We start from the raw sequence: 26,826 nt of genomic DNA, 5'->3' as shown, positions 1-26,826 counted from the left end.
CACCGATATTGTGCAGGTAACTGAGCGATTAGTACGTAGCCTAATATGTGGCACAATAAATTTACCGCTCCCACAGTAAACGATTGGAGGTTAGCCACTCGCGAGCGCCTCTTCACCCGCAATCGAACAGTGCAGCTGTACAAGAGAAGAGAGAGACGTATGAAAAATATATAACCTATTCCTTTTTACTCTGCTTTCCCATCCTCTCAACCCCCCTCCTAATCCAAACGTGTTGTAATCTCAACCGTAGCTCACTGAAGGGCAATGGGTCCACTTGTTTACGGATGCAGTGCTCAGTCTGCATTATCTGAGAGGCTATTCAATGGAGTATTTTTATGCCAGGAAAGAATGGCCTTGCCACCGCACCATAAACTGATACGGTTGAAGCTTTAAGCGCTGACAGCGGCGTTGATAGCTCGGTGGGGATATATACTGGCAGTAAAGTTACTACTTATACCTCCGGCTTTTAACCCTCGTTACACGATCAGTTCTTTGTAACTTACCGATTGATTTGCATATGTGAATTGCATATGCATTATAAACATATGAAATGCTCGTGATCTGATATGCCCAAACCATTTAAGTCCGAGATTAAGTGCTGTTCTAAGGTGGTGGTACGTATGCGAAGCAACTCATGCAGGGAGGGGAAAGAATGCCTTGAAGGCGGTTATTTATGAGATCATGTAAATCTTTCTCAAATTCGAGAGAATTTTTAACTGCTTTTGCTGTGCTAAAAAATTGCAACACTGGAGATTATAAATGTTTACACTGAGTTGCAAATGTTGTCTTCTTGCTAGTTTATGTTCACTCTCTCTGACAATGGCAACTTTTTGGATTGTAAAGCATCTGAGGTTGTAAATTTGACAAGTAAAACTTCTAAATCCAGCAGCGTTTGGAATATCAGCGTTTTTCTTGTAAATAATGCTTTAAGAATTTTAGCGCTTGGGAATCATATAATAATCTATTTTGCAATTTTTATTTGGTCTGTAAATTTTAATTGATAATTCTCTATTATTCTTTAGAAAGAATAAAATCTTGGTGAGAAAGTTAAGTTTATCTGCTTAAATGTTACTTCTTAAGCAACATTTACAAATTTAATATAAAATCAGGCATTTTTCGTAAGAAGTTTAGGTCACATTCGAAATACTCGAGAACTGCGCCTTTAGGAAAGAGTTCAGAAAAACTCATGCAACCAGTTTTCGGCTTTTGAGAAGCAATGAAAGGATTAAACTTTTAGTATTTAGCAGCATTAGGCGATTAGCAGGTAACATGCACTATTAAGCGATAAACCTTAATGTTGTAATAGTGAACGCTGGTGGTAAGCAGTACCATTAAGGTATCCCAAATTTAGAAACTGAAACTTGTGTGATACTTCGTTATTTCTTATCATGTATTTAGTTTAACCTGATGAATGTTGGAATTTCTGTATTAAATTTCTAAGCTTTATTCACACACACACACACACACACACACACACACACACACACAAAAAAAAAAAAAAATATCACAGGTTCAGTTCACAATATTTGTAATTTTCAAAATCTTTAAATATATTCACTTTTGTCACAGGCGTTTGTTTAACATTTTACAGCCTTTAGTAATATACGATACATTAATGTGAAAGTCATTTTTTGAAAACATCATATTTGATGTATTTATTTACGAATTCGGTGTTTAATGCATTGAGAATGTAATCTATGAAATAATACTTTTTGACTGAAATATATGAATGCAACTGATGTTATTGTGGCTGGCTCCATTTCTGGCTCAAATAAAAGAGCGTGCTGATGTTCACACGCTCTCTTATTTGAGCCAGAAATTGTTATTTTTTTCATTGTCCAAAATCCTTTTCTTAGTTCTTCTCAGACATCTGTGACACTGAAGCTGTAGTACAAAAAAGTAAATCTTGCTCAAAAATATTATAAATTAAGCTTAAAAATATTATAATTTAAATATATTTCCATATATTATATTAAAAAATTCTAGATATCTTAGAAAATTAAAAATTTTTCTTTCCTTCATGCGAAATTATGAATAAAGTATTTACCTTTGTCCTGCATGTTATTTTAAATGCGAAGGATAAAATGAGTAAAATGATTTTTCTTTGCAAATATTTATATCAGTAAAGCAAATGTTATCCAGCGTCGGTTTTGTTCAGCCCGGCAATCATTTATTCAACAAAGAAAGTATTACTTCATTTTCAGAAACCGATTGTTCGCGAATGATCGCGAATCATTTTAAGTATTTAGCCAAAGCATTTATTGTCACAGGCTCATGTTTTATAACAAATGTATAAAAAAATTTTGGCAATATTAAAAGACATGTAAACTCCTGAAAAGAAGATTTCCCAATTTTCTTCTTCCGGAAGTGGCATTCGCCGCTTTTGCCACTAGCGCAAATGAAGGAGTACTTTCCCCCCCCTCTCACATCATCTTGAAGAAAAGTGCATTTCTTACACGGAAACCTAATCTAAGTTAGGGAAAAGCAAGTTTTGGCTTCCTACATTCATCTCAAAGACGAAGCGAGTCAATAAATGTTAAACACACACACACAACAGAGAAACTAACACGAAAAAGTTGGCCTAGGGACAATATTTTGCAGCTTTCCCTTCTTCCCCCATCAGATATGCAGTTTTAGTAAGAGGGGGAGGAGATGCAGAGTTAAGCAATAAGGGAAGAGGGGGAGATGGGAATTTTCCGAGGTGAAAAAAAGGAAAAGAAATAAAACGCAGGAGGGAAGGCAACGGGCTACCATGTCGCAGACGCAACACCAAAAACCAAATATTGGTGGAAAGTCTGCAAACACGGTTCTTGGTTGTGGCTGTACACAGCCCGTGGGTACAGCCTGCTCACTATATATTGGCCCGACCGTCAGCTAGATGGAAAGAAGGGTGGAAAGGGGGTCACTACGAAAAAGTCTCCAAAAAGGGAGGGCCAAGTTTTTCTCCAACAGTTCAATGCTTTCGTTCGCTTTTATCTTAAACCTCCGGGCCTTTTCGCTGTCAAATGAACTTCGAGTAGGAGGAAATACCATAGTTTTTTTCACACTTTTCCTCCGAAAGGAAGTGATGGTTTTTTAATTAAGAAATTCTGGCGGTGAGAGTAATTAAAAATAAAGCTGGAAGCGAGAAAAAGGGAGAACGAGGGGGAGAGGAAACCCAATGAAAAAGTATAGTTATACCCTGAGGAATAAAGTGTGGAGTTGCATTTTCATTAGACTACCGCAGACGTACGACATTAATAGTGCTTACTGACAGTTGAAGAATTAAAACGAAAATTTAAGTCACCGTCCCCTTGCTGTCGTTTTTTTTTCAAACTTTATAAACTTTTTCAAACAAAATATTTTTAAATTCACAGCAAATTGGTTTTATAACTCTTGTTTTACAAGTAGTTATGCATTTATTTGCTGTGTCACATCATTCTTATTCTTTTTTTTTTTTTTTTTTCAAAATTATTGAACAACAGTAAAAACTGCTTGTGTTCTACAAATGTACAGGTGAGAGCAGGTCCGGACACCCGGACGGCTTACATAGACTAGTCAAGTATCGTCCGGATCCCGCAACTATCTGAAGCTACACTCCGAAAATAATACAAGGGCAAAGTACATGGCCATACAAGGGCAAAATATAGATTTTTCTGCGTGCGAAATTAAACATTTCCTGGCTACATGGCATGCTAACACATTGCTACATATACTTGCTACAATATACATTTCATAATATGCACTGCGTTGATCATTGCACTGTACTTAAGGCACATTTATAACTCAATGCTACACTTAATACACTATATATTCTTTGCAACATATTACGCTGAACATTATTATTGACAATTCAACATAGATTCTGAACAATGTAATTATTACTGGATTAATATGACATAAACGGACATAACTGGATTATATAGTACATAACTTCGTTATATAAGACAGACTTAAATAAATAACTTGATACAACAGATAAATAAAATAAGAGCTCTTAAATAAAGAGCAAAATAGCACATTACAAACAGTTTACACATTTTGCACACAGAAATCCTCTTTCTTTACTTTGTGCTGTACTTATACAAAATACAGATTTAAGAACACAGTACAGCTAATATTACTTTTGATTAAATAACATGTTAAAAGTTAACTGTGGCCTAAATTTTGCTGTATTCTTAAAACATACCAAAAATAACTTTGTAATTAAACATTCTACTGGTTACATTGCACCTTAACATACTGCTATATATAAAAACACTCAATACACTAAAATTTTTATAATACATATTACATTGAACACTGCACTATATTTAGGACACCTTACAAAGCTCATTTCTACACTTAATGCACTGTGTGTAGTGGCTATTACATTGAACATTACTCTTGATTAAATAATATAGGCAGTGGTAGTAACTCTTTGTTATATACAACATAATTCTTAATACAAAAAGCTTATAAAAAACACTGTTAGAAATACACATTGAGGGAAAAAATTACAGATTAAATTAATTGCAGTTAAAAATTTACATGTGCTAGATACATTAAATACCGTATTTACCAATACCATATTTACCATGCACTATACATTTCATAATATGCACGTTAACACATTGCTATATATAAATCACTTAATACACTAAAATTTACAGAATGCAATAATATTTACATACATATAACTACTATAATACTTACTACTATAATATTTACATTCTGTGCTCTTGAATACATTAAGTTGTAGTACTACAGTTATAATTATTATGCTTCCTGCGGCTCAAAGGCTCAAAGCATAGCTCTGCATGCTACAAGCACTTACGCATTTTACCAAGGTACTATATACAGTGTGCTGTACAATACATTATTCACAATACGCTGCACAATATTCTATTTATAAAATGCACATGCTCACAATATTGCACCCATGCATTAATATGCTCATTACAAATATACATACTTGAACTATTTACATTTGGATAATATTAAATCATATTTACATTTGTTTTTCGTGTTCACAGCCTAATGTTACTCTGCGTACTGACTCAAGATGGGCTTCTTGCAGAGGCCACTGGAAACCAGTGTGCATTGATGCTTTGAATCTCTGCGAAATGTAAGTCTGTTATTGTGGGCTGCATAATTCTAGTCCTAGTGCTTCAAGTTTGTTCATAATGCTTTTGAGCTTCGTGAGATAGACCGGCTGCTTAATGAAGAAGCGTTTATAAGCAATGTCAGTATCAGGAAGCCTCATGTGCCATTCTTCCGTAAGAGGGCAAGATGTAACGTAATGATCAGGTGTACCTACTTCATTACAGACACAATTATTAAATTTTTGAAGTCTAGTCTTTATTCATTGAATTTGGCCTATACTGAACATTTACCTAAACTTAAAGTCGTATGCTTGGAGTAAAATCTTAAGTAAAAAAATGAAAAGAAAAATTTAAAAAAATAATGTAAATACGTTTAAGTTTTCCTCAATTCTGTTACTTAATTTTATGTGAAGTTAATTAATTTTATGAACTTAACTAAATCTTTTGGTGTGGTATATTGGGAATTATATTTCCATAGCTTTTCATTTGTGCATTATTTTTGTGTAATGCTTGTAAGGATTATGTTAATTTTATTAACAGTTAAATTTTAAGTTAAAGTTCTTTTCCTATCAAATTCTTAACTTCAACTTACTACTTCCGGCCAGAACGTAGTTTTGGAATCATTCTGAATACTTAATGAGGAGGAGCGGTATTTAAACCGCGAAGTCTACTTGCATAGTTAGAGAGAATCAAGAGTTTCTGATTTGCGTGCGTCTGCCTTTTGGCTACTCTCTCTCTCAAAGCTCTCTCTTTCAAAGCCGTACTCAGGCCCTTGATAAGCTTCGTAGTCAAATAGAATTAAGAAGCCAACTCGATTAGAATCTTGATAGCTTCGGCTATATTTCTTTAGTTAATCTTAGTTTTAGTTTAATTCTTATTCTCTTAAGTTCAAGCACAAGTGTCGGCTTTTATTGTACACTCCACGACGGAGTTTTGTTAAATCTTATTGGAATAATAAAGGGTTATTTACCCTTCCTTCTTGTTGTTTCTTGTTACAGGAACTTAAGCGATTATTCGCTAACTAGTTCTTAAGATTCGTCACTTTGTACAGTAACTGAGAAATACACTAGTGAGAATCTTACATTTTCTGATTCTCTCTAACTCTGCAAGTAGACTTCGCGGTTTAAATACCGCTCCTCCTCATTAAGTATTCAAAAGGATTCCAAAACTATGGTATGGCCGGAATTAGTAAGTTCAAGTTGAGAATTTGACAGGAAAGGAACTTAAAATTTAACTGTTAATAAAATTAACATTATCCTTACAAGCTGAAATACAATTTTGTTAACTGTCGTTTATGTGTTGTTTGTAAATATTTATTAATTCTTCCAAATAAATATACCACAAGAGTCGGAAATCTCCTTCAGGAAAAAATATATGTATTTTCATATTCTGAAAAGCAAATAAAATATTTTCTAGACATTTACAGTACTTTACAGCAATTTACAATGGTTAAAATATTTGTTTTCAAAATGATTTTTATCTTTATATACCTTTTAATGTTAAAAATCATACACCAAATTCTTGTATTTTACTTTACAAATTTTAAGTTTGTTTTATATGGCTGTCACCTGCAAGTTATTTTTTTCTGATTTATGAAAAAAGAATCATAGAACCAAATTGTGTTTACACTTGTCATACAGGTGTCTTCCTTTTTCCGCAATTCCTGTTTCCGCGGTTGTCAAAAACGTTCCTGTTTCCTCGAAATCATCAATCTTCATTACCCCCTTCTCAAAGGGGTTACATAGTGGATCTTCGCCTCTTTCAAAATGTAAGGAAGCAAAAAATTTTAGATTTAAAAAGAATTTATTTTTAAAAGAAATAATTAAAAAATCCTTACGATCTCAGATCTTTTCTTGAATGAAGCTAATGCTGTATTTAAAAGAAGAGAGAGAGTGTTGAAACACTGCAATGATTTTGGCAATGAACTGAAAGATTGTTTCCTAAAATAAAAAACAATATTCTTCCAAAATTCAGCATAAAGGTGGGCTATAATAAAATCTTTCAGAATAAATATTCGTTCTAAAACGACGTTCTTCCTTCTAAAACGACGACTACTTTGGTCTTAATTGCGCTTTTGCAGCTTTTAATTCTTTCATTTATGAAAATCCAATAAATAGCATTTTACTTACTTTTATTCTGAATTCGATACTGATAACCTTTATAAAGGACTAAAGGTTTTTTTCCTTTAGTTCCAATAATGTCTAAAACATCCATATTGTTTAATATAAGATGTGAAAATAACAGCTAATATTGTAGCAGAATTACAAATGGAGTGAAACTAAAGATTTCGAGAGGAGCCTAAGCTAAGGTACGTCTTCAATCTAACGAAGAGGCCTACCAGCGGCCGAGCGGTAAAGTCGTTGAACACTGGTAGTTCGGTCCGAGGTTCGAATTCCGCGAACGAGCTGGCTGAATGGGCGTTTTCGTGGTTTTCCTCATGTGTAACGTGTATACAAATCAGTTTCCCTTAGAACGTCCTCCACGAAGGCATCCCTCCCTTAGGCAGATAGTCCTAGTGTTCTTTGCCATAATTAAAATAAACCAAACCAATCTAACGAAGACTAACTTATTCACAAACTGCCCAGCTCTTCTTAATGACTCACTGTGACATCTCCTGAGGAGTTATGTAAGGAGGACTGCAAAAAGTTTGAAAAACGCGGAAAGAGGAATCGCGGAAACAGAACTAATTCGTAATACAGGGATTATCTTTGAAAACAGACTTTTTAATCAAAGAAAAACTTCCCTTATTTTAATTATACAAGGGATTAAATTAACCTTATGTTACAACTAGGTCAACCTCTGTGTATAGAATCAGAGCGGAAAAGAGAAATAAAATACTAAAAAAACACTCCTGCTGATTAGCATCATGAAAAATAAATTAATTACTTACTGTATTGAAAAGCAGTTGTAATTGCCTAAAACTTCAAACAATAATATTAGTCGAAAGATTAGAAAAGTGTAAGAAGGATTTTCACTGAACTGATATTAAGCATATTTTAATTTTCTCACAAACTAGCGTATCTAATATGAAAGAGAGTTAAGAATCTTCCTACTACTCCCAGTTACGATTCCAGAAATCCAATTTCTTTCTATAGTGGTTACCTTAGAGAACATGGCTAGTCAAGATTATTACCATTATTATGTTCATTATTATGTTCTCAAAAATACTAGCACTTTCTGAGATGGTCGACCTAGGAACATTGTTGTAGGTTCCTATGTGCATATTGATAAAAAAAAAAACTAATCCTAACTGCTTTTTATGAGAAAATTTAAATATTTCCTTTAATATCTAAACATTTGCAGTCATTAGCAGTATTTCAAAGATTGAAAGTTTTTAATCAATTAATAAAAGATCTTATTCAACTTATTAAAATTTAATAATGTTGAAATATGAACTATGGATTAAAATTTATGCATCAATTATTTTCTGTTGAAGAAAATGCATTGCACCTTTTCACAATCAAACATTATGATATTCAGTTTTCATAATAAAAAACTCCTGTCTGATCCAAACTGTACAGAAAAATAACAGGTTTATTTACTACACATTTTTAAATATAAATTAAAACCTCGTCCTTACTTACTTTGCTTCTGTACTCTATTGAATTATAATACATAATATTATTTATTAATGTATTGCTATATTAATTCAAAAATTTGCTTGCTGAATTTTTGTAGACTAACGGAAAAAAATTCGCGACACCAAGAAAAAATTAATCTAGAGAAATGAAATTTTTGCAATTCATTTGTCTAGGTAACATATTTGATTGATTCAATTTTCGAGATCACAAGTTAATGCAAGCACGAGAAGAGCCATTTCAAATGTGAAATGCTGGCACATTAATAACCGGTGTAACTGCCAGAATTTTGAATGTAAGCAAGCAAACGTGCATGCATTGTGTCGTACAGGTGCTGGATGTCAGTTTGTGGGATGAAGTTCCATGCCTGTTACCGGTCGGTCAACATAGGGACGGCTAATCTGGTTGTGGATGATGTTGGAGTTGTCGTCTAGTGATGTCCCATGCGTGCATAATTGGAGAAAGTTATGCCGCACTTATTTGCCTAGCGCGAACAGACGTCACCTTTCAGATGTACAAATACGCCTACAAAATTTCGTTTATTTACAAAATTTCGCCTACAAAATTTCGTTTATCTAGCGCAACTCCTCCTTGGTGTTGGGATTTTCTCTCTCCTGTCAGTGTATTATTAGCAATATAGCTACAAAATTTCGTTTATCTAGCACAACTTCTCCTTGGTATTGGAATTTTCTCTCTCCTGTCAGTGTATTATTAGCAATATATCACTGCAATATGTATTAGTGTTATGAATACGCTACTCAGTACGTATTAGTGTAATCATCATTTCGGTGACTATTGCAAATAATGTTGCTTTGAGAGACTTGATGTACACTAATGTTTGTGAAAAATGCAACACCATGAAGGAATTCTCAGAAATGAATGAAATTTATTCTACCCATTACTGATAATGGTCAAATAAGCGATCAAATTTACCAGACCCCCACCAAAAAAGTCGGAAATCAGTACTTTGTGTGTCCGCCACGCTGAGTGATGAGAGCATGTACAGGTCGTGTCATTAAATCATACAAGTTATTGAATATAATCCTGGAGAATGCCATTCCATATGGCTTCGACCTGATGACAAAGTTCAGTCTTAGTGTGTGCCGTCCAGTTGTACGAGCGATTCGCCGACCGATGAAATCCCAGACATGCTCATTGGGTGACATATCCGGGGATTTAAGCAGGCCATGGAACAAGCAAAACCTGCTGTGCCCTAAAAAAGGCTTGCGCAGTCTGAGAAACATGTGCACGGGCATTATCCTGCTGGAATACAACGCCTAGAATGCGTTGAAAAATGGGAAGGACCTCTGGCTCCACTTCCATTATCCAGCGATCATTGTTGAGGTTGCCCACAATCTGCACTAGATGGGATCGACAATTATACCCAATAGCTCCCGACACCATGATACCAGGCGTTTGTGCGGTATGACGCTAGATAACACACTGTGGGAGCAGACGTTTCCCACTGTAATGTCTGACGCGTACTCTTCCATCATCCTACTCCAGATTGTAGCGAGATTCATCGGAGAAAGCAACTTGTTGCCACAGAGCTCGCCACGTACTGTGTTGCCGTCCCAATTGAAGTAGGAGACGTCTGTGATTTGGCGCGACAGGGGAATCCTGCTTAGAGGAACGTTTGCACGCAGTTCATGATTTAAAAAAATAATGCTCATGATTTAAAAAATAACAAATAGGTTTTCGTTTCAAGACGAAGAAAAAAAGTCCCTTGATAATTTTTAAACATACCAGTATTTTACTGCCAGTCCGAAACTTAAAGGTGCGAAAGGAGATTAAAAATACTTGCAATACATATGTAAAGGGTCAGCTATATTTAAATACACCATAAAATAGAAACATTGTTTATATTAAAAATTCATTTCTTTTAAGCAAAATATATGCAAAACAAGATCCATATAAAAATTCGCAGTACAATCTGAGTTTATGGTAAAAAAAAATTAATTCTAAGCTTTTGCGATTTAGAGAGCGAGACGGTTTGTTTATATTTGCATTTCAGTAACTGTCTGACATTGAATCCCAGGAACTATGTATGTAAAACGCATATGTATACAATTACATACAAATGCAGAGTTACGCATGATAAAAACCTTAACTTATTAGCATAGCTTTCTCTTTATATTAATTAGTTTTATGAAAGTAATGTGCTTTCAGTATTTCAAGGTAATTTAATTTCCAATTAAGATTTCACAAAAATTGAATTTTTATGCCTGCGCGCATGATTTCTCTGAACTGGTTGATTAGAATTTCAAGAAATTTTGATTAATTGTGTATAAAATCACTACATAAAATGGCCAATTATTATGCTTCTGACCTAAAACGTTTTAGAACTACAATAAAATTTAAAATCACGTGAACATTTCGACTTCTCATTTTTTCTTGTCACAATTTATGATAATTATGTATGCAATATTGTTTAAATACATAATTATGCAAACTTACAGAGCTTTAATTTAAAAGTATATTTTTATATTTCTTTATTAAAAAATAATATGCACTTATAGGATTTGAAAGATTTCTCATAAATTGTTTACTTTTGAACACGATTTCTCCAAAACCACTGGTCAGAATTTCAAGAGAAATTGACCAACTGTATAAATCCCAAGTGCGTTTAAAATGAGCAAATACTATGCCTTTCTCTTAAAATTTTATTTGAAAAAATAATCTATTTGAGAGTTACGAAAAAAAAATTAAAAGTATGTTAATGTTTAAGAAAATATAATTCAATTATTTTAACCTAAATGAATTTAATTGTGCACGGGCATTACTTTTACTGTTTTAAAAATGATCAGCTAAAATATTAATTAGTTAATATAATGCTTCGCGCAGTACATATTACAATATTATGTGGATGACAAGAAAGATATTTTATTTTAAATATTTAATATTTGGAGTTTAAACTAAAAGTAACAAATGCATTATTAAGGATATAAAAATAAGTATACGAAATTTTAATAAACATGTTATAACGGTATTGAACTTAAAAATGTGTTGTATTTGGGGGATATTTTGTCATTTCTAAAGTACCTGACCCCTTAAAATATTTGCCATTCTCTACACATTAACATATACATAATATAAACATTTTGTTAAACATATATATTTGCGCAGTCCAGTAGTTTAATAATAATCTAAGTCGTTGTTCTAAGGGCCGGTATTCGAGAGGTCCGTGGTTCGATTCCCGGCGAAGGTGGTTGCTAATTTTTCATCTCTCCGGTCTCTAAAAAAATCTTTATGTCTCTACAACCTGGTAAAGAAAAAATTTCAAATTTAGAATTTATATTTGTAATGTAATTTATAAATTAATAAAGTAAGCAGATTTAAAAAATAATATTGATGACTTCGTTAAATTCAAGGAACAAGCAAATTATGAAAGATACTTGAAAATTGGTGCGATAATTTTTATATCAATGACATTACTATTTATGCTATATCAATGTTATTATTTATTAAAAAGGTATTTGTAAACGTTTATCATTTAAATTATGTAAATCATTACATGAATCATTTTTCTGAATTTAAAACGCTACATTAAAATATTGTAAGAGTATCATGATTTAAAATAATTACCAGTGTTGAAAAGTGTGCCAATATAGTCAATATAGGTTTTGCCTCAGGAGAAAAATAACATGTAGAAGCGACTCTGAATGAAATTGACACTTGGTTTTCGGAAAATATTAATTGCTTAGAATTTTTAGAGATTATAACTGAGTATTTTGAACCCGACTCGTTTGTCACTTAGTCTCAAAATGCCAGTTTTTGCATATTCTACACCGAATCAACTAACTACTCATAAATGCAATAGATATAAATTCGGGAATCGAAATAGGGCTGTATTCCAACGTATATTACGTGATAGAAGGTAACGTCCAACGTGACAGCAGTTAGTGGGGGAAATACAAACATTAATGAAGTTCAATAATATTGACTATTTAAATATTATTTTAAGATCAGTAAATGTTATTTTAAGACATCTCTGCCTCTTCTGACATGAAAATCCTATTATTTTAAAGCAATTACTATTATTATGATACCGTTACACGCCGAACAAATACTAATTTAGAAGTCAAACAACAAAAATCAGCGTTATATTTTCAAACTTTCACAGGACTAGTTTCGATGGTTTTACCTAACTATCATCCTCAGCTGCAAAAGCGCAAGTGAACGAGATAAGATATGGTGATTAGACTATATCTTATCTCGTTTGTTAGGTATAGTGGTTTAATTTAATTACTATTAGTTAATTAAATTAAATCTTAAAGTATTAATATATTTGACTCATTATTTGGCCATGAATTAATATCTAGCTTTCAAGGTGGTACTTAACTGCTGCACAAGTATTCAATAACCTTTATAACAATATTTTTTTTTCAATAGTACTGTTGATATTGCGCTTAATTAAGAGAAAGTCGCTGTTTATAGATAATATTTGTTGCTAATACAAATAATAATTTTGGAATGAAAATCAATTTGTTAATTGCTGTATATTGTTACTTTCTTTCAATTTTTACTCAGTTAATTTTGATGTGAAAAATTAAAATTGAATTCAACCTTTGCTGGTCAGATTAAATTAAATTGTCTTTTAAGTTACTTGATCGCGGTTTCCGAGGCAAAATCTTAAGTGTTTCAACATCTTTTACCTCTAATGCTTTTCACTTTTTATCTGCCTTCAGAAGGTGTGCTTTTATTCTCTCTCCCCTCCTTGCCTATTCAAGGGGAGCAGTGTAAGCGAAAGGAGGACGAAGTAAATACTAGTGAAATACCAATACATATTTGTTGGTACTTCTTTCCAATGGGAAATACGTCTATTTATCGTAAAAGAACACTTCTCATCTGAATACCACAAATCAATAAAACCCGCATCCTGTAATCGGGTATGAAATACTTCAGGAAAGGACGCACCTTCAAAAGGAAACCGCAGCCAATCAGAAGTTCTGGAGGAAAATGGGTGGGGCTGCATTGAATCCGTTACATTATGTTATGATCTGAAATGGTGCGATTTGAAACAATAGAACTTCTAAATGCTTAACTGGGGCACTTTGAAACAATGCAGAAATCGACTCTTGAGAAACCCCTAAATTTCTTTTTACTCTTCCCAACGTTTGTCTCGGGCTTCAGCCATGCTATATTTGTTCTCGAATGGTAAAATTAAAAGAGAAAGCAAAGAAAAAAGAAAATTAACGTTGGGATGGGGAAAGTGGATGATACTCTTTAAAAACGGAGAGCAATCCTTTTATTTATTTATTTTTTTCGCTCGCCCTTCTCTGCTTCTTGAAACTGCGACAATAGCATTTTGTTAAAGGTTTAAAATAAAAAGAAAATATTTCCGATTTTGAATTGAAAACGATAGGCGTACGTAATAGAAATTTTTTATTTCGTACATCATGAGTCGAGAAGAAAATATTTAAATGAGAACGGAAACTGATGCTATTCAAATACTTGGAGTTAAAAGCCACTTAATGGATGATACAAAAGGAAACTGAATATGATTTGGGTGATTTTTTTTAAGGTTTGCAGTCTCGCGATTTAAAAAATGCTGCTTGAGATAATTTCAACAGTTATTAATACTACTAATTTTACATAATAATTGATGTAATCTGGCAAGTAGTTTTCTCATTGGCCAGTGCTCTGAGCGTCCTCACGGTTATTCTTCCTATACATTCAGTAGTCTAGAGAGAATGTACCATCGTATGCAGCCTCAGATTGAAAGTGAATTGCTCGCTCTGGAATAATTCATTCAGATCATGAAGAAAGTATTCCCTTGCCAACTTGCCACCCAGCTGATTTTGATATCATAACATACTGGACAACACCGGCTACACTCGCATTAAAGGCCATCTAAACACTGATGGATCCAAAGGTTAAGTAGGAACAGGAAATGGGTATTGCATCCCGAGTGGAACAAAAAGGGAAAGCACGTGGAGCAGAAAAATTAACCAGAATAACTGTCTTTCAAGCGGAACTAGCTGTCGTGTGAGCGATAATGAACTTCTGCATCACTGATGGTTACTCTTACTTCAACATCTATACGGACTCTGCATCAAGCAAGAAGGCAATTTAAGAAAATCAATGCAGAAATATTTTAGTTTGACCCATATGTAAAACCTTTATGCTCTCTTTGCCCAGTAACTTGAGACCGAAACTGTAATGGATCGAAACTGTAATGGATCACGGCGCGTACTAGAATCCAAATCCATGACAATAACTTAGCTGACCAGATTGCCAAATCAGGCGCGTGACATAGCATCCTCTGTATAAAACTGGCAGCTTCTCATATAAAATTTTTCCCACGTCAGCTTCTTATGATAAATGGCAAAAGACATTGGATTAATGATGTTACAGGCAGAAGAGTGTTCCATTTCATTCCAAAAGTCGGTACGATTCTCAAACGGGGCATCCCAGAACTCACAGGATTCTTCACTAAGCATGGACTTTTTATGAGCTACCTTAATCGGCTTGGTTTCATAGAATATGAGTTTTGGATATGTAGAAAGATTGGTGACGCTGACTACTATGTATTTGAATGCATATTTACATCTTGATACCATTTTCGGAAGCCAATATCTAAAAGTAATCATGCACAGACAGCTAACACCTGCGAAAACAGGTATGCATTATCCTGCGTTAAGGTTTGTACTTCCTATGCTTTCACTGCTACTAGGAGACAAGACTGATCAATTAATACTGCCAGTAACACTGTAATGTTTTGTAAACATTAAAGCACCATGTTACACTTTCAAATCATTTAGCCATTGTATATGTCCATGTACATTCTTGTTAACTCGATTTTGTAAATTTCTCCTGTTTAATATGCTCCTTTTTTTTATTCCATCGACGGGAATCCAACAGGCTGATGAACACCTAATCCAGTTTACTAGCTGTTCTGTTGATGGCGAAAAGAAAGAAAGTAGTTTTTTCACTTTCTGTCCTTTCTGAACAGTATTCAGAACTATTTCTATATGGTTTATTTTTAACTTATTGGCAAGTTTCAAAGGCGGATTGCTTAGAAAAGTGAGTAACTAGTCAGACGTCTCATTAGAAAAAAGAATGCCTGATGAATGTAAGAGCCTTTCTCGTGCACAAGATACGAGTCTGAAATGCTGGGCTTAGGAACATGGCTGGAATACCTTTAAATTTCTTCCAAAATCGATTCTGTTCTATAAATTCTAAAGAGAATACATGTGGATGTGCAGGATATTCTTCTACTCAAATGTGGTCCAGATATCAATCGAGAGGCTAATGCTAAATAATAGTAATTAATCCAAAAATGCAGTTCTCATACCTGGATAGACAGGTTACGTGATAGCTTTCGTAATTTTCTTCTTGTGTTAGACAAGATTAACTAATTTTCCTTTAATGACCCTCCAAGAAGAAGGCAAATAATGGTCAATTGCTTTGTTACAATAAATTAAACAAGTTTCCTTAAATAATTTGAAAACTACGAGAGCTGCATCGAGTGTAAAGAAGCGTAGATGAGACTCTTAAGAACTCAAACTGTGGACCACCGGTCTGCAAACCTAAGCTTGGAACTTAAATTTGCGTAAAAGAGTAGTTTGTCGAATCGCTAAAATAGACTCTTAGCGCTCCCACCGCTGAAATTAAACTATAATGTATATAAAGTATTACGTAGTCGAACTGTTTTTGCAGAAACTCAGTATCTATCAGTAATAAACTTTGCATTTAAAAGTAAATTTAAATGTATAAAAAATCTAATAACAGTAAATTTAATGTAGTGATATATTTTAGGACAATATTTAAACAAAATTCACTGTAACTCTTTTATACTTTAAAAAACTTGCTTAACCACACTGAAATAGAGCAATATTCAGAAGAAGGATCATAAGCTAACAATATTTTTGAAAAACTCCAGATAGAAAAATAACACAAGCGTGAAGCTCTTCTGGATTAAAGTTCCAAGACGAATTCGAAAATATGTGTAATTGTCAAAGTTTGTCTCGTAAAATGAAATTTTACTCTTAATGTGCAAACACATATAAGGATAGCACTATTTCATTTACCTGTTCATTTAGCTTTAGGAAAGAGTATCAGGTATTTTCTTCCTCCTTTTCGCATGCCTTCGTGGTGTAATTGGAAGTATACTCGACGCGTATTCTAGAGGTCCAGGATTCGAGTCCTGACGAGGGCAGTGGATATTTTTCCCATCTCCTGCTTCAAAATATCCTAATGATTCTACAGTGGTACCCGAACTAAAAGGTGGTGGACAATAATTGGTCACCAGCAGGATTTGGCAACTGAGTCCCCAAATCCCAGTCTCTCCTTAAAAGGGGTAGTATATAAGGCACTTTCTCCCTTCTTCCAGATTTTTCACATCTCCTGCTTCAAAATATCCTAATGATTCTACAGTGGTACCCGAACTAAAAGGTGGTGGACAATAATTGGTCACCACCAGGATTTGGCAACTGAGTTCCCAAATCCCAGTCACTCCTTAAAAGGGGTAGTATATAAGGCACTTTTTCCCTTCTTCCAGCGGGACCAGCAGCGGCCGAGCGGTAAAGTCGCTGAACACTGGTAGTTCGGTCCAAGGCTCGAATTCGGCGAACGGGCTAGCTGTTTGGGCGTTTTCGTGGTTTTTCTCATGTGTAACACGGGTGTCCGCCGATAACATCGCGGCAAAAACATCGCGGACGAAAACGTCGTGCTACAAAACATCGTGGGAGAAAACATCGCAGTTCTAAAACATCGTGGTACAAAACATCGTCGTCGAAAATAAAGCGGTCCAAAAACTTCGCAGTTTAAAAACATCGTCGTCGAAAATATCGTGGTAAAAAATAAAGTATCTACAAATCATCGCATGACGATAACATCGCAGACATGCTTTTTTCAGGCTTTAATAACTGTAAATGGATATTCCCATAATGATTTGTGAGCGCAAGATGTAAAGAAGGATAATTTTTACTTTCATATTTTTTATTAAATATTAAATTTTTGCTGAGAAAATAAGAAAAAAACTTAATCATAGAAAATTAATGCAACTTATAGCACTTAATAGAATTTTAAATCGACGTAGTTAACTAACAAAGACCATTAATAAATCATTTTTTATAAAGATTTTACAGGTAATTTTTCATAAAAAGTATAATCTATTAAGTTGCATTTAATTTTCTATGCTTAAGTTTCCTTCTTATTTTTTCAGCAAAAATTTATTAGTTAATAAAAAAAATGTGAAAATAAAAATTATCCTTCTTTACATCTTGCGCTCACAAATCATTATGGGAATATCCATTTACAGTTATTAAAGCCTGAAAAATGCATGTCTGCGATGTTATCGTCATGCGATGATTTGTAGATACTTTATTTTTTACCACGATATTTTCGACGGCGATGTTTTTAAACTGCGAAGTTTTTGAACCGCTTTATTTTCAACGACGATGTTTTGTACCACGATGTTTTAGAACTGCGATGTTTTCTCTTTGCGATGTTTTCTCCCACGATGTTTTGTAGCACGACGTTTTCGCCTTGCGTTGTTTTCTCCGCGACGTTTTCGTTCGCGATGTTTTTGCCGCGATGTTTTCGGCTGTAACCGTAACACGTATACGAGACAGTTTCCCTTAGAAAGTCCTCCGTGAAAGCATTCCCCCTCTTAGGCAGATAGCACTTTGGCGATTCCCCGTTGTCGTTTATCCGACGTATTAATTCTTTAGTATGTTTTAAGAGAGTATTATTTCTGAAGTAAGCCGACATATTATTTCTGAAGTAAGCCGACATATTATTTCTTAAAAGCGTTTTATTTTTGAGAGCGTTCTCAGAAAAGAAGTATAACTTTTATGGAAAAGAGGAACATTTAACTTGAGAAATGAAGTCAACTCTATATTACTTTATTCATAAGTTAATTAAAGAGAGAGCTAGTCGGACGCTGTCCTTCTAGGCTTTAAGTTAGTGTGTCCTTCTAGGCTAATTTATACATTGTTGACTAATTGCAATTTTGATGTGATGTCTATTTTTTTTTTTTTTTTTTTAGTTTTTAAACTAAGTCCCAACTCCGTGCAGACGTACAGCGAACTATCAGTGCCTGAAAGGAACTGTTAAGTCTTGAGAAGTTTTAACAAATCTTTTTATTAAATAAGAAGTGGATCATAAAATGAACGTCTCCTGCTTGACGAAATCAGCCAACCACTTGTGGCGAGATAACTTAAACTAATAGTCAGTTTCAAGATTTAAAACCAAGGTCTGGTAGCCAAAGGTTTCACAAATGATTTAACTCGAAGTTTGCTTAAACTTCTCACCGGCATTACAATCTATAAAAATTGGTTAGATTAACATAACGGAACGTTACTTACTTTTTAATTTGCAAAAGAAAATTGGGATGAGAATCATTTAATTTTTTTTGTTGGTGGTTTTTATGCTTTAAAAAACGTTTATAGCTGTTTAAACTTGTTGGTGTCTAAAGCGATAAACAGATAAAGACGAGTAAATAGCGAAGAATTATATGTGAATATAGTTAGATGCTTGTGTTGCTACAAAACAAGTTTTTCTTCAAGATAACTGCAAACCAGCTACCGAAAATTTATGTATTCTGATTAGATTCAAGGACTCAGATGTAATTTTGTATTATATCGTAAGAAGTTAAGGCATTCTTCCCTCCGACATATTTTGAATATGCACCCAAGATGGAAGCTTATTTTATTGCAAACAAAATTGTTCATAATAGCTTGGAAGTTGAGATTTTCAATTTAATATTTTATCGGTATGGTTAATGTATTAAAAACATAAATAATTGAATATCTACAGAAAGGATGTCAAACTCGCGGCCCGCGGGCGGCATACGACCTACAACAAATATTTTTGCGGCCCGGCCAATATATCGGCAAATAATAATATATAATAATAAAATAACATATCGACGAAGAAAAAAATGAAATGTATACTGCTAAGTAATTAACGATAATTTATTCAGTGTTGTTAGATTACTCACAGCGAGCTGACACACACACTACTTAAATTACAAATGCGTGTGAGTAGCTTGCGTTCAGCTACCTTCGGCTTTTGGGGGACACGTGCACTCAGAACTTGTACGCATCCCCCGATAGCCGAATGTGGCCGAACTCATGGTCTCAGTTTTCCAATCTTAGTTTTGTACGATATATTGGTGCATGCATGTGCATGCACTTTGCTTTATTATTAATTATTACTTAATTCATATTGTTACGGATTTCATAGCTATTTATTTAGTTAGGGTTTTTTTTATTTAGAATTGTAATTAGATTTGCTTCATGTTGCCTTAGCAACGCAGACGATTTTTGAAAAGACAGTTGCGTTGGAAGGTTAAAAATAGAACAGCGCGTGCATTTAATACCTAATAAATAAATATCTCGTAATTGCTGTTGCCATCCACAAAAATTCGGATATTTATAGATGTTTCCAGTATATTCGAGAAATTAATTATAAAGCTTATAAAAGCCGAGAACAAACAACTCATCTCAGTAGTAGCTGTAGTTCTAGCGAACTGTTTGTTTACTTAATGCTGTGATTGATTTGTAGCGATTTCGTTGTGAGATAGAATTAGTTTCTCTGTTTTGAATTGATTTTTGCTAAACGTTTGACATTTTGTGATATTGTTAGAATATTTTTGAAGAAATATTTCAGCATTTTGATTTATCTCTTGTGGAAAGAATAAATTTGAAAGCAAAATTCATTGAAGTGGGCCTGCCTGAATTTTACAAATATTTACCAGCCAGGTTTGAAAATACTCGAAAATTCGCATATGAAATTATTTCCATGTTTGGTAGCACTTATCGGTGCGAGCAGTTATTTTCAGTCATGAAAGGTAATAAGTCTCCTATTAGAAACCGTATTAATGATGCTCACCTTGGGTCAGCGTTGAAAGTTATCACTGCAAACAAAATTTCTCCCTAAATAGGAAAGATAATAGCAGAGAAGAGATGTCAAGTATTAGGACATTAAATTTTTCTTGTTCTTTTCTATATAAATATATATATATGTTTATTATTGTATTATTCGAAATAAATCTACGTTTCTTTGAATATTGATTTTTTTTTTTTTTTTTTTTTTTTTTTTTTTTTTTTTTGCAGCCCGCCTAAAGTTAAACCTTGTTTGTTTGGCCCAAGTGTACCTATGAGTTTGACATCCCTGATCTACAGTAAGGCATAGTTTTCATATATCAGAAATGGCTACGATATTTCAAAACAGAGCCGAACAACAGATTTGTGGACTATATAAAGGAATTTATATAACAAAATGTATACAAAACACAATTTTGCTTCAAAATCTGTAATATTATTAAAGATAGTAATTTTTTAATATGATATTATGGCTGATAAAATAAGAAAAATCAGCCTTCAGTTATTACGTTAAAGCATCGATTTAGGAAGAGTCTGCTATACTCTGTTTACTCAGGCAATTCGAAACAAGCTTATGGAATTGCTCATGTAGTAGTATCCATGGTTACTTATAAATTAGGAGGGGTAATTACCGCCACTGTGGCCTTCACTTGTGCACGTTTACACTACATGTGTTTGCATATGCTGTAAATTTTAGCACTGGATGACTGCGATTACTACGCTGCAGATAATTACTTCAAATTTTTGAAAGCAATCTCATAGAAACCATTTGCTTTGATTTAAATATTTTAGTGTATAGACCTTTACACTATGATTATAAGGATTTCTCTTTAAAGATAATATTAATAATGACCAGATGTCATGTGTGTGCTATGTTCTTTATATTGCTATGTCCTCTAATAACTTTAGTTTGTGGTTTCTCGGCAGCTAGTTAAAAATGAGGCTATGACTGCTAACAAGGAAGATCTTTTAGCCTGCCATATGCAATGTTTTCAAAGAAGGAACTAAAATTAAAAAATGATATTCATGTCGATGCAAGGTTATAAGGTATTTCTCCCGCTTTCCTAGCGTACCTTCGTGGTGTAACGGTAGCACGCTGGGCCGGTATTCCAGAGGTCCGTGGTTCGATCCCCGGGGAAAGCGGTTGCTAATTTTTCATCTCTCCGGCTTCCAAAAAAATCCTAATGTCTCTACAGTGGCGCCCGAACTAAAAGGGTGTTGGATGCTGATTCTCCTCACCCAGGATTTGGCGATTGGGTCCCATAAAAACCCCACTCGCCCTTTAAAAATGGGAGTATGTAAGGTATTTCTCCCGCTTTCCTAGCGTGCCTTCGTGGTGTAACGGTAGCACGCTGGGTCGGTATTCCAGAGGTCCGTGGTTCGATTCTCGGCGAAGGCGGTTGCTACTTTTTCATCTCTCCCACTTCCAAAAAAATTCTAATGTCTCTACAAGGTTATTTTTCTGGTTTCAAATGTTTAAGTGCTGTTTCATCAGCTTTAAAATGATGGGTTCTGAGAATGAAAACACTGAAGTATAAATAATAGGTGGCAAGTAAACAGGCATGTTCTACTTGTTAGTGCATACCTACTTCATAATATCAAATTTTTAATTAATCGAAAGAAACTTATATTAGAAAAAACGAGACCATAATGAGAGGAATTTTAAAAACTCTTTGTTGCAGAATAATCTCTCAAATATCAGATGTTGCAGTTAATACACTGATTATGATTTGATAGAGAAAAGATGCAATGAAAAGCTGAACAAAACATTTGCATATTTTTCACCAGCTACATTTATAGATAAAATTCAAATTTCAAATTTAACAGCTGTAAATAAATGAAGTTTTTGAACCCAACACAAATTTAACTATAGTATCACCTTGCTATTGTGGTTATTAATAAGTAGACTCTAGAATAAGTAAAGCGTAAACAATTTGATGACTTGCGAATTAAATAAAGCACAGGTTATGAATTTTGTGAAACACTAAGAAGTCGTTCTTCGGAAATTTAACTATAGTATCACCTTGCTATTGTGGTTATTAATAAGTAGACTCTAGAATAAGTAAAGCGTAAACAATTTGATGACTTGCGAATTAAATAAAGCGCAGGTTATGAATTTTGTGAAACACTAAGAAGACGTTCTTCGGAAGTAAACAGCATTAAAAACGTGAAGATGATTCTGCGAGATATAAAACATGGTTGCGAAATGGCTGTAGACAATTATTAAAAATGGCTTATTTAGTGATGCAGTGAGGTTTTTTAAACATTCAAATATATCAAAATGCTCTGAAATTATAGTTACGTTTGGCGACAGAAATCTTATTATAGATTATCTTAAATTATTAAACTTAAACAATAAACTGCCATTAAGCAATTGATTTTTATAGCTGTAGTTTCTTTAAAAAATTACGTAGAAATAATCATACTTTTTTTCTCAGATCAGCTTCACATTTTACTCTAGAATACCTCCCAAGAAAGAGGTTTCCGGTGTATTCGGCGTATTCACGGTGTATCGAACTGGCGTATTCTAATTAGAAAATATCAACTCAAAAGTAATTCTATTATTCTATTAAATAGGCTTTCAAACAGTTCAATAATGTATAAATATTATAATATGAATATTTTTAAAAAATGTGATAGACATCCGTTCCCAGCTATTAAAAATTACAGTGCTGTGTTTAAAACCTTCGAATGCCTAAAGGGTTAGTGAATAAAATGCGTACAGAATTTCCAGTGCATACGTTACAGTACTAATTTTTAATGATGTTTTGTTATGTAGTGGCAGTTTTCTTTACATAATTTTACTCATTTAACATCAATTCAAATTCTGATGACTAAACTGACGCATTTCTATGATCTAAGGGGAAATTAGTCCTGATGTTTGCTTTACTGCTGTATCAGTAATCTTGCGGAAGATGCTGTTGTACAGGGGAGGAATAGCTTTTAAGCGTGTAGTTTCAAATGCGTTGCCCCCCCCCCTTGTACAAAATTATTTAGAGGGATGGAAAAAGGATATTTTAGCTAACCCTCCTGCTCGATGAAAGACCGGGAGCATAAGCATTGAGCCATAGTGGGAAAACTGTTAATAAAATTATGAAGGACATAGTAAACAACATACAAATAACAGATCAATAACATGAGGCTCAAAGGCACAAAAAACTAGGCTATACACTGACAGGCAGTCATCATTAAGTTATATGACCGTGTAAGACATGCAAAACAACGTAATGGGAAAAGTTAGTTATTTACCCTAGAAATACGTATCCTGGGGGTATCATAATATAGACTTCGTTGTTTTCCCCTTTTTCAAGCTAATTGTTTTCGAATTTCCGATTTCTTCAGCTTTTTTTATTTTTCCTCCTCCTTTGATGGTCATTTATTAGATTTATTAGATATAACAGCACTTTTTGGAACTGACGAACATTTTTATTATCTTCATTTCGTCTTATTTTAAACAAAATTACTAAAAATTAGATAATTAAAACTCATGTGACCTTTTACCGTAATTAAAAACTGAATTGGAATTTAAACTTAAACTGGAAAACCCGCAAATATTATTCTTTTAAATCTTGAGTTAAAGTAAAAATCTGTTGTACAAATCTACGTAAATAAGATACATAGATTTACAAAAAATTCCTTTCCGTAATAATTATTAACAGTAATTAGTTTATTCAGTTAGCTTGAAATTGTACTTTTGACATGTTATTTTTAAAAAAACGTGAGAGAGAGACAAAGATAAAGCTGCCAAAGTTTATGTTTCGAACATGTAACCTGATTTTAATTTACGTTTATTAAATGAAATTAAACTTTGCAGCAGATATTATAAAAGTTACTTTACTAACAGGCATTATGACTTCTAATTATTATTTTTAAATAAAATGAAACAGCAAGCGTAACACAATTGACAAATCGCTATATTTAAATCATTTAATGTAATCTCCCGTATAATGTTTCCACTTTAAATACAGAAATTACAATCAGTATCAACTGGTAATTAAAGCTGTAAAGATATCGGAAGCAGTGTTAAAGAATGATTACATAAATTAAATTGTAATATATGATATAGTTTGCAAGATCAATCTGAATACAGTTTTCACAGGAATACGTATATTAAAGCTCAATGTAAAGTAGCAAAATTTATTTAAATAATTATACAGAGTATTCGAATAAAGTGAGAAAGGCCTCTTAAAAGAATGTATAATAAGGTTGTTATACGCATTTATGTAAGAGATAGGATTTTACTTCAAGATTTTCAGGAAGGCTTTCGAAGCTGCATTTCAATTTATTAAAATTTTCAACATTTTAAAAATTGCGAGGCATCGATAAGATGGATCGTATATGATGCTGAGGAAGCGGAGCTGTTTAAAATAGATGTCATAAAGGTATATTTGGTATGAGCCTTTGAAAAGAAGAACACGATGTCTGTCTTTATCGCCCGCCGTAGATGAAATTATTTCCTTGTTAGAGTATTAATGCTGACTGCCTAAAGGCGTGGAAACCTGGTACTTTGACTCCAGGTTCAGTTACCGATGATAAAGTGTACCATTTCTATTAATGTATAAATGTTTAAATGTATCATTTCTACTACTGTATGTATAGCCACATAAGATGATACACGATTACGTGTTACCATTATTCTTCATCTATTGTATTATGTGCAAGTGCCATTTTCAGCATTTCATTTCCATTAATGTATACACTGAAGTGACAAAAGTCATGGGATACCTAATAATATTTGTCGGTCCTCCTTCTGCCTGGCGAAGTGCAGCAACTCGACGTGGCATGGACTCAACAAGTCGCTGGAAGTCCCCTGCAGGAATATTGAGCCATGCTGCCTCTATAGACGTCCATAATTGTGAAAGTGTTGACGGTGCAGGGTTTTGGGCACGAACTGACCTCTCGATGATGTCCCATAAATGTTCGATGGGATTCATGTCGGACGATCTAGGTGGCCAGATCATTCGCTGGAATTGTCCAGAATGTTCTTTTAACCAATCGCGAACAATTGTGGCCCGGTGACATGGCGCATTGTCATCCATAAAAATCCCATCGTTGTTTGAGTACGTGAAGTCCATGAATGGCTGTAAGTGATCTTTAAGTAGCTGAAGTATCCATTTCCAGTCAATGATCGGTTCAGTTGCACCAGAGGACCGAGTCCATGCCATGTAAAAACAGCCCAGACCATTATGAAACCACCACCAGCTTGAACAGTGCCTTGTTGACAACTTGGGTCCATGGCTTCGTGGGGTCTACGCCACACTCGAACCCTACCATTAGCTCTTACCAACTGAAATCGTGACTCATCTGACCAAGCCACGGTTTTCCATTCGTTTAGGGAAAACCGATATGCTCACGAGCTTACGAGAGTCGCTGCAGGCGATGTCGTGCTGTCAGTAAAGGCACTCGAGTCGGTCTTCTGCTGGCATAGCCCAAGGAAGACAAATTTCGCCGCACTGTCCTATCGGATACGTCCCTCGTATGTCCCACATTGATTTCTGCGGTTATTTGACGCAGTGTTGCTTGTCTGTGAACATTGACAACTCTACGCAGACGTCGCTGGTCTAGGTCGTTAAGTGCAGGTGGTCGGCCACTGCGCTGTCCATGGTGGGATGCTATGCCTGAAATTAGATACTCTCGGCACACTCTTGACACTGTGGATCTCGGAATGTTGGATTCCCTAACGATGTAGTATCATTGCTGTAATGATTAATTAATGGTGTAATTTAAATGTTTGTGTCACTTCAGTAGTGAGTTTTATAATATAAATGGTATTTTTATTAATTTGAGCAATAATATTGAAATTTTGAATAATTATATAGATTTTTGTTCTAATAAGCGCATAGAATTGTTTTATTGAATCATTGCATTTGAATAATCGTATAGAATCATAATATTGAATTATTCATGAGTAATCGTACGGACTCATTGTATTGAATTATTTATTTGTATAGTATTTCCAATGTGCAAGTAAAATTGTACTGTACATATCTTATTTTTGAATTGCTTGCTAGTAATATGTAACATCATTTCAGTAATAAGCACCTGTATGAAAAAAATATTATTTTGATGTCAACATGGCATATATGATTAATAATATGAATAATATTATCATTAATTTAAGTAATAGTATTGAATCATTGTATATTTATAGTGAATCATTGTTCTAATATTCGCATATAATCATTGTTTTGAATCATTGCATTTTAGAAATTGTAAAGAATTAATGTTTTTATAGTGTATTTATAGTCTAAGTGCAATTATTCATTTAACTGTATTAATATCCAATTTTAATATAATAACTGTGTCTTTAGTAGTAAGCTGTAATATAAAAGTTAACAATGACATTCAGAA

At 33.8% G+C, this 26,826-nt stretch overlaps 1 long non-coding RNA gene across 7 annotated transcripts in view; it reads left to right on the top strand.

The window, feature by feature from the left end:
• The window catches only part of LOC118181451 (uncharacterized), a 119,704-nt gene that overhangs the window by 69,633 nt on the left and 23,245 nt on the right, over positions 1-26,826 (top strand). For 3 of the 7 annotated variants that reach the window (XR_015038789.1, XR_015038788.1, XR_015038787.1), the window contains one exon: positions 20,707-20,774. The exons of the other annotated variants lie outside the window; for them this stretch is intronic. This is a non-coding gene — a long non-coding RNA (uncharacterized LOC118181451). The remainder of the gene's footprint in view (positions 1-20,706; positions 20,775-26,826) is intronic. 7 annotated transcript variants of the gene reach the window in all.

Source organism: Stegodyphus dumicola, chromosome X1 (assembly GCF_044657685.1).
Source record: "Stegodyphus dumicola isolate Sdum_Otavi_A_Nest chromosome X1, ASM4465768v1".
NCBI lineage: Eukaryota > Metazoa > Arthropoda > Arachnida > Araneae > Eresidae > Stegodyphus > Stegodyphus dumicola.
Note: the sequence above shows the minus strand (reverse complement) of the source record. Positions and strands in the feature narration are given on the sequence as shown.